Source organism: Magnolia sinica, chromosome 17, assembly GCF_029962835.1.
Source record: "Magnolia sinica isolate HGM2019 chromosome 17, MsV1, whole genome shotgun sequence".
Taxonomy (NCBI): Eukaryota; Viridiplantae; Streptophyta; class Magnoliopsida; order Magnoliales; family Magnoliaceae; genus Magnolia; species Magnolia sinica.
In genome coordinates this window covers 64,897,371-64,906,399 of record NC_080589.1, presented here as the reverse complement: position 1 = coordinate 64,906,399, position 9,029 = coordinate 64,897,371, and the positions used below count along the sequence as shown (strand labels likewise).

Genomic DNA, 9,029 nt, shown 5'->3' with positions numbered 1-9,029 from the left:
CGTGACAACACTTGATGTCTCTTGACTGAAGGAGGATTGGTTGAGGGGTTGACTATTCATCGCAGGACTAGACACCACTCGAAATTCCCTGAGTTAATTGAAGTGATGGCTGAAAACCAACCTCTTCTACCCCAACCTAGGGTGGATGACATTCAGGATGAGAATGAAGTGTATCAAGCAACCCCGCCTCGTACTTTATGAGATTATTTACAACCAGCGGAGGTGAGTACGCCCTCATGTATGATTTTTTCTGAAAAAACAGGACATATGGACATCAAGCCAGTGGTTATCCAACTCCTTCCTAAGTTCCATAGGCTTGAATCTGAAGAACCATATCTACATTTGAAAGAGTTTGATGAGATCATAGCCACTTTATATTTTCAAAATGTGTCTGAGGACACAGTCAGGCTGAAACTCTTTCCTTTTTCCTTGAAGGAGAAGGCTAAGACGTGGTTACATTCACTGCGTCCTAGATCCATTGGCACATGGAATGATATGCAGAGGGAATTTATAAAGAAATTTTTTCCACATCATAAAACGATTATCCTTAGAAAAGCAATCATGAACTTCACCCAAAAGGAGGATAAAACATTTTACCAATGTTGGGAAAGGTTCAAGGATTTGGTCAGTTCATGCCCACAACATGGCTTTGAAACGTGGCGCATTACAAATTTTTTCTACGATGGACTGACATCTTTCATCCGCCAAATGGTCGAGACAATGTGTAATGGAGAATTCATTAATAAAAATGTCGACGAGGTATGGGATTACCTCGATAGTCTTACGGAAAAAACACAATCATGGGATTATTACCCAAAATCGAACACCGCGTCTAGGCTGACTCAATCTAAGGAGAAAGGTGGATTGTATCTCTTGAAAGAAGAGGATAATCTCAAGTATAAAGTGACTACGCTCATAAGAAAATTTGAGGCCATGGAAGGAAAGAAGGATAAGGTTAATGAAAGTGTTTGCGGCATCTGTGATTGCAACATTCACACAATTGAAAATTGTCCTACAATACCTGCCTTTCGAGAAGTGTTGAATGAACAATCCAATGCCGTAAATACTTATCAAAGACCTTTCAATGGACCGACCTTTAATACGTACAATCCTAGTTGGAAAAATCATCCAAACTTTAGTTGGAGAAATGGACAAACTGCTACCCCTCAAGGTTTCTTCAATCAAATTCCAAATCAAGGGAAACCTCAAGAGGATCCAGTTCAAAAACATATTCGAGAACAAGAGCTACTTAATCAAAATTTGGCACAAGCGTTTCATGATGTCCACACAGCATTAGGAACACTTGCGTCGTCTATTCAAAGGATAGAGTCACAATTAATAAGTGGAGGGAAGGGGATGCTTCCTGCTCAACCTCTCCCCAATCCCAAACCACAATATGAAATAAGTGACCCTAGCTCTTCAAATCAAATGGAGCACGCTAAATCCATCACCACTCTTAGGAGTGGGAAGATCATTGATAAAACCCTTCCGGTTAGGCCCGAAAAACCTCAAGAACAAGCAGAGGACAACAATGATGGACCTAGTGATGCCCCACAAAAATTAGAATCGAAACTTCTAGAAAAGCCAGTTGCTCCATTTCTCCAACGGTTGGTCGCACCAAAACCTCTTTCTAACTCTCAGGATATCCTAGAGGTGTTGAAACAAGTGAAGGTCAACATTCCTCTACTTGATGTCGTAAAACAGATACCTTCATATGCCAAATTCCTGAAAGACTTATACACGACCAAACGACAATAGAATATTCAAAAGAAGATCTTCTTGACCGAGAAAGTGAGTGTCATCCTAAAGGAAGATGTGCCACAGAAATTCAAAGATCGTGGTAGCCCAACCATATCATGTGTAATCGGAGACCATCGAATTGATCATGCACTTCTTGACTTAGGAGCAAGCGTCATTCTGATTCCCTACTCGGTATACAGATAGTTAGGTTTGGAAGAATTAAAACCCACCCTAACCTTACTACAACTTGCTGATCGCTCTGTTCGTGGACTAAAAAGGATAATTGAGGATGTGTTGGTCCAAGTTGATAGATTTTACTACCCTGTAGATTTTATCATCCTGGACACCGAACCCATCAATAACATGAGCACTCAGATTCCCATCATTCTTGGTCGCTTATTCCTTGCCACTTCAAACGCAATTTTCAATTACAGGAATGGTGTCATGATTATGTCTTTTAGAAATATGACATTGGAGTCAAACATGTTTTTCAATAATGGCAGAAACTTAGAGGATGATGACGATTTTCATGACATTAATATGATTGACTCTTTAGTGGAAGATACGACACCTCTGACCTTATCCTCTGACCCTCTAGAGATGTGCCTGGCCCACTCCCATGATTTTGATGATGATATGATTAGGGAGACGTGTGCCTTACTTGATACTGTATCGGTACTTGAAGTTAACCGGTGGAGGCCACAATTTGAAGAATTGCCACAAACCGATGTAATGCCTCTACCGTCTAACCTCAAGCCACCGAAGCTTGACCTAAAACCTTTGCCCTCTGATTTGAAATACGCATATTTAGGTCAAGATGAGACATACCCAGTGGTGATCTCTGCCCACCTGGAGAAAGAACAGGAAAGTATGCTCATTTCTACTCTCATTGAGCATAAGGGAGCCTTGGGATGGACGATAGCGGACCTCAAGGGAATCGACCCCTCGATTTGTACTCACCGCATATATCTTGAGGATAATACGAAGACCGCTCGGCAATCACAACGTAGACTAAATCCAAACATGAGGGAAGTGGTTAAGGCCGAGGTTCTTAAACTATTGGATGTAGGTATCATATACCCCATATTCGATAGTCAATGGGTGAGTCCAACTCAGGTGGTTCCTAAGAAGTCCGGGATCACCATCGTAGCCAATGCCAATAATGAACTCATGCCAACTAGAGTTACTACTGGTTGGAGAATGTGCATTGACTACAGGAAGCTGAATACCGTCACGAGGAAGGACCACTTTTCTTTGCCCTTCATTGATCAAATCTTGGAAAGGCTAGCTGGTCATTCCTATTACTGTTTCCTTGACAGGTATTCGGGCTACAATCAGATTGAAGTCGCCCTTGAGGACCAGAAAAAGACCACATTTACATGTCCCTACGACACATTTGCCTACAGAAGGATGCCATTTGGATTATGTAATGCCCCTGCCACCTTTTAGCGACGTATGATGAGTATCTTTTCTGACATGGTGGGAAAATATCTAGAGGTCTTCATGGACGATTTCTCTATTTTCGGTTCATCTTTCAGCAAGTGCTTAGAGAGTCTTAAATGTGTGCTGAAAAGATGTGAAGAAAAGAACTTGGTACTTAATTGGGAGAAGTGCCATTTCATGGTTCATAAGGGAATTGTCCTTGGACATATTATCTCATCTAAAGGAATCGAGGTGGATAAGGCAAAAATTGATCTTATCTCTAACCTACCTCCACCTAAGAACATTAGAGACGTGCGATCCTTCTTAGGACACGCTGGGTTTTACAGAAGATTTATAAAGGACTTTAGTATCATCTCTCGTCCTTTATGTAATCTACTTCAAAAGGATACATCATACGAGTGGACTGAGCCATGTTAGGAAGCTTTCACTAAGCTTAAGGGCAAGTTGACTAGTGCACCCATCATACAACCACCCGACTGGGGCATTCCTTTTGAACTTATGTGCATCGTGTCTGATTATGCTCTGGGGCGGTTCTAGGCCAGAGAAAAGATAAGAAACCCTACGTTATTCATTATGCGAGTAAGACTCTAAATCCTGCCCAAGTGAACTACTCGACTGTGGAAAAGGAACTCTTGGTTGTTGTGTTCGCTTTGGACAAATTTCGGTCCTACTTGATCGGATCCAAGATCATTATTTACACTGATCACGCAGCGCTCAAGTATCTTCTGTCTAAGAATGATGCTAAGCCCCGCCTAATACAATGGATTCTCTTACTCCAAGATTTTGACCTAGAAATAAAAGATAAAAAGGGAGTAGAGAACGTAGTGGCTGACTATCTTTCTCACCTCTTTGATTCCCTTGAAACGACACATATCAATGACATGTTCCCTGATGAACAACTGTTTAGAGTCTCCCATTCACCTTGGTTCGCTGATATTGCTAATTATCTTACCATAGGTTCCATACCGACACATTGGACTGCACAAGATAAGAAGAAATTCTTTACCGAGGTGCGTAAATTTTTCTGAGACGATCCATATTTGTTTAAATATTGCCCAGACCAGATCCTAAGGAGATGTGTGCCAGACGATGAGCATCAGAGAGTCATCTTTTTCTATCACTCACAGGCCTGTGGTGGTCACTTTTCTGCTAAAAAGACCACGGCCAAGATTTTGCAGTGAGGCTTTTGTTGGCCCACTATGGTCAGGGACACTCATGAATTTTGCAAAGCTTGTGAGCGTTGTCAGAAATTGGGAGCGTTGTCCCGTCGAAATATGATGCCCTTGAATCCCATTCTTATCATCGAGGTATTTGATTGCTGGGGCATTGATTTCATGGGACTATTCCCCCAATCTTTTGAAAATTTATATATTTTGCTCGATGTAGACTATGTCACTAAATGGGTTGAAGTGATTCCGTATCGGAATAATGACCATCGCACGATAATTAAATTCCTAAAAGAGAACATTCTTTCCCGATTCGGAACGCCTCGAGCTATCATTAGTGATGGGGGCTCACACTTTTGTAACAGGCCATTTGAGAGTTTAATGAAGAAATACGATATCTCTCATAAGGTGAGTACCCCATATCACCCACAGACAAGTGGGCAAGTTGAGATTTCCAATAGGAAGATTAAACACATTTAGGAGAAAACGGTTGACCCTGACCATAAGGATTGGTCAATCCGATTGACTGATGCCTTATGGGCTTACCGTACTGCGTTTAAAACCCCTATTGGAATGTCTCCCTTTAGGCTTGCTACTTGCCTGTGGAGTTGGAACATAGAGCCTACTGGGCAATCAAAAAATTGAATTTCAATCTGGACAACGTTGGCTCGCTACGCAAACTTCAGTTGAATAAACTCGAAGAAATTCGGAACGATGCATACGAGAACTCGAGAATTTATAAGGACAGAATGAAGGCGTTTCATGACCAACGTATTCTACGAAAATCATTCACACCTGGTCAGAAAGTCTTTTTGTATAATTCTTGATTACATCTCTTTCCAGGTAAGCTTCGATCTCGTTGGACTGGTCCTTACATTGTGATCACTGCGTATCCTCATGGGGCCGTTGAGATAAGAGATCCTGACAATGGCAAGGAGTTTAAAATAAATGGACATCGCTTAAAGCCATTTATCAAGAAATTTGATTCAGAGGACATGTCCATACCTCTGACTGATCCTGTTTACCAGGATTGATCTCCTAGTCTGATGGAGGTATAGGTAGGTTTCCTATTTTCATAGGACTAGGGTAGTTTGCTTTATGCTGTTCTAGGTTAATTTGCTTTCTACATTGTTTTAGGATAGTTTTTTTTTTGTTGGTTTCTCTCTTGTGTTGACTTGCTTTCATGTTAAGATCTTTGTGTAAAAGCTTCTTGAATCCCTCGTCCAGGTATAATCTTCCCATCACTTCTTATTTACTTTCATTGTCTCATGTACATTGCGAGCATATCTTTTACATTGAAGACAATGTAGATTTTTAGTTGGGGGTGGGAGATTAGGTTACCTAATCACCAATCTCCTCAACCAAGCTCATAAAATACTCTAACGTATATGAACTCTTCAGCTCATGGAAAGCCACTCAAAGCACAAACATCTCAACTAAGGACAGAAAGCACAAGGAAGAAAGGTAGCTGCTCACCGTCAACAGTAAGAAGAGAAGGGACGACGATTCGAGCAGAGGCTCACACCCTAATCGACAACCGGAGAGCAGGTTCCGTTCCTACACCCTGCTAAATGCTACTCTTGAACAAGTTCTTATGGAGGTTAGCGATAAAGGGATCCTGAAGTGGCCGAATAGGATGAAGGCCAATGCGGATAAGAGAGATAAACGGAAGTATTGCTACTTCAACTATGATCACGACCATACTACTGCCGATTGCTTTGATCTTAAAGAAGAGATCGAGTCGCTCATCTGGAGTGGACATCTGTGGGAGTATGTCCACAAGAGAAGGGATGAGTGACTAGAAAAGAGAGACGACCACCAAGGCGACAGGAACAACAACGAAGCGATCGGGGAGATGCGCACAATCTTCGGAGGACCCGTGGGGGGCAGAGACTCAAATAGAGCACGCATGGCTCATGCTCGGAGCATCAGTAGCAGCAGAGCACGGAGCATCACATTTATCTCACAAGTAAGGTTGCGAAGGAGCAGAAGATGATTCCCTATAATTTTGCTATTTTTGGTAATTACGAATTTTGGTTGAGGGTTTTTTTTTTCCTTTTTAGTGTAACAGGAACACATACAGATTAGACAATTCTCTATCAATCAAATTTCAAATTTTTAGAATTTATTTCTATTTTCTTATTTTCCCTCGTAGATTCGAGGTATCTCTGTGAGGAGTCCAGAGAAACTTCATGGACTCTGTGAGGGCCCACTTGATGCAAGACTTGAATGTATCTTGAACCGTCCAATTTTGCATGTGTGGCCATATGTTAATATGTGAATGTCTAAGTAAATCCTAACAACCTAATTAAGTTTGGTTAAGTTTCTAATTATAGTTAGAAATCTAACCATTGTTTAGCTTCTAAAAACCATAGTATTTCTAGATGATAAAATCTAATATTTTAAGATAATGGTGGAATTTTATTTTAGAAACCTTGCCATTATATAACTTATAAAAATTAAAGTTTTTCTATCCCATAGAATCTAATATTTTAATGTAATAGTGGGAGTTTTATTTTTTATTAAAATTTTATTTTTCAAATAAAAAATAGGTACCTAATGGGTAACCAATACATTCAAACCTCATATAAATATAGATGCAATATGTTATGGGTAAAAATGGACTGGCTAACAGTTCGGACATCTGGGCTCGTCGCGTGATTAGTCAGCGACAGCCATGACCAAGGAGCTCCTAAGTGGCCAGAAAGCAGTAATTCACTACTGGGGAAACAACCTATTTATCGAGCTCGGCCATCAGAAGATGAAATATGTCCATTTTTATCAGACGCCAAGCTCTTCCATGGTTCCATCCATTTTTGAGCTGCTGCTCGGAACACCTCTTAGTAAGGGCTCCCGAGGTATGACCCTGCATGAGGCAAGACTCCAAGATGCTACACTCAGGGAAACCCTTCCCCGTATGGTAAGATGAAGAGGTCTATATTCTATTAAGGAAAAAAGTTCGATCTCAGTGGTCGAACGTAACTCCCAAGGGCAGGTTGGTAGGTTAGTAATTTGTTCAGTGCTTAGGAAAAACTCGATCACAGCTCACTAGGAAATTCAGGTTGGTAAAGTACTATTCGAAACATCTATATAGGCCACTTTAGATGCTCGACCTCGACATCCTAATATGTGTTTTCTCTGATTCCGACTACCTAGATCTTATCGAAGGGATCTATCTAGGATCTCAGCCAAAGATCTCAGAAGATATCTGTGACATGACTCTGTCCAAGATCTCAGCCAAAGATTTCGGGAGATGTTTGCGATACGATCAAGATACGAATCCCTTTACAACATGCACCTACTAAATAAGGAGATTGCCCTCTATACAACCACCACTTTCAAGCATAAGTAGGAGCACCTCCAATGGTGAAAGATACATACAATCTAATGCAGAAAACATACCCTAAAATCTTACATTCTACTAGACCTAGTTTGCCTGTCTGACTTTGGCATCGGAGGGTCCCCTGCTATAGCTAGGGTCTATATCTTTGTCTTCTCTTGCAGGTATCAAGTGGTCAAAGGAGGACGTTCAGATTTTTGCATCAGCACAATACTTATTAATCATTAAGCAGGTATGGGTTGAACATCTTGTACTTGACTTGATCCCAATTCATTGAAACATAGTACCACACGCTATACCATGCCGGTTCATTGAAACATAGTACCACCTGCTATACCATGCCGACACTCACATTCATCCGCATATGGGTAATCAAAACCTTAATTTACTTAGAATTAGAGAGAATGAGACACATTGCAAAGGTTCTTTTTAAAAGGCCCATATGGGAGACTTCAGAAGATCTAATGATATTTACATGATTTTAGAGACTTTCGCATAAAGTCAAAGATAGAACATAGAACGTCTCAGGTCCAACGATCTACCGAACTGTTACGAGAGCCAAACGGATTTAATCACCTTTCTAATTCTATGATTAAAATGATCACTAAACACGAGTAATTATTTAGGCCGTCTAGAGATAGTGTAATGGACAATGGATATTCTCTTGTCATTCTTCTCCCAATGTCCTCACTTGAGAATCTCTCACCATGCATTCACTTGGAGAATTCTAAAGAGAGAAATTAAGAGAATTGGGAGGAGTTCCGATATGATAGGGCTCACATCTGATCTCTTTCTCTTATCACAATTCTTTCCTGTTTAAGTTTGAATTTTGAGAATGCGTCAAGAAATAATCTTGTGGGACCATCCACTGGTGGTTGCTCACAAACCTTACATGCCCATATCCAACACTTTAAACTAACTTTTTTTCTTTCTTTTATTTTCTGTAATACTCTGTTTGATGGTCAAAATCATCCTTTTGATACATTTCTAGATAATAAGCCACTCAAACTAGAACCACTTGAGAGACTGTTCTAATCATCTATCCATAGGTGTATGCAAGCCCCATCTAGCAAAGCATGCTGATGAGCATGAGTCTTAGTCCATGTAAAACAAACTTATCAAATGCTTCATCCCACTTGTGTGTACCCTGATTCTAACATGTACACGTGTGGGGACTAACTGATCATAACCATCTATACATGTGTGGGCCATGGGTGGGATATTTCAGAAATTTGGACCATTCTTGAAAAGACTGACAAAACATGAGATGTGATTTTCACCTAGATTAATGCTCCCGCGATTTCCGCTTATTCTGCAATGTGTCTTGCTGCATTTAATGC

The 9,029-nt window shown here is 40.6% G+C and overlaps 1 non-coding gene across 1 annotated transcript; it reads right to left on the bottom strand.

Annotated features, from left to right (window-relative positions):
• Positions 1 to 543: 543 nt before the first annotated feature.
• LOC131232043 (small nucleolar RNA R71) lies at positions 544 to 650 on the bottom strand. Its single transcript, XR_009164648.1, has one exon. It is a non-coding gene; the product is annotated as a small nucleolar RNA R71 (small nucleolar RNA).
• Between the last annotated feature and the right edge of the window lie 8,379 nt (positions 651 to 9,029).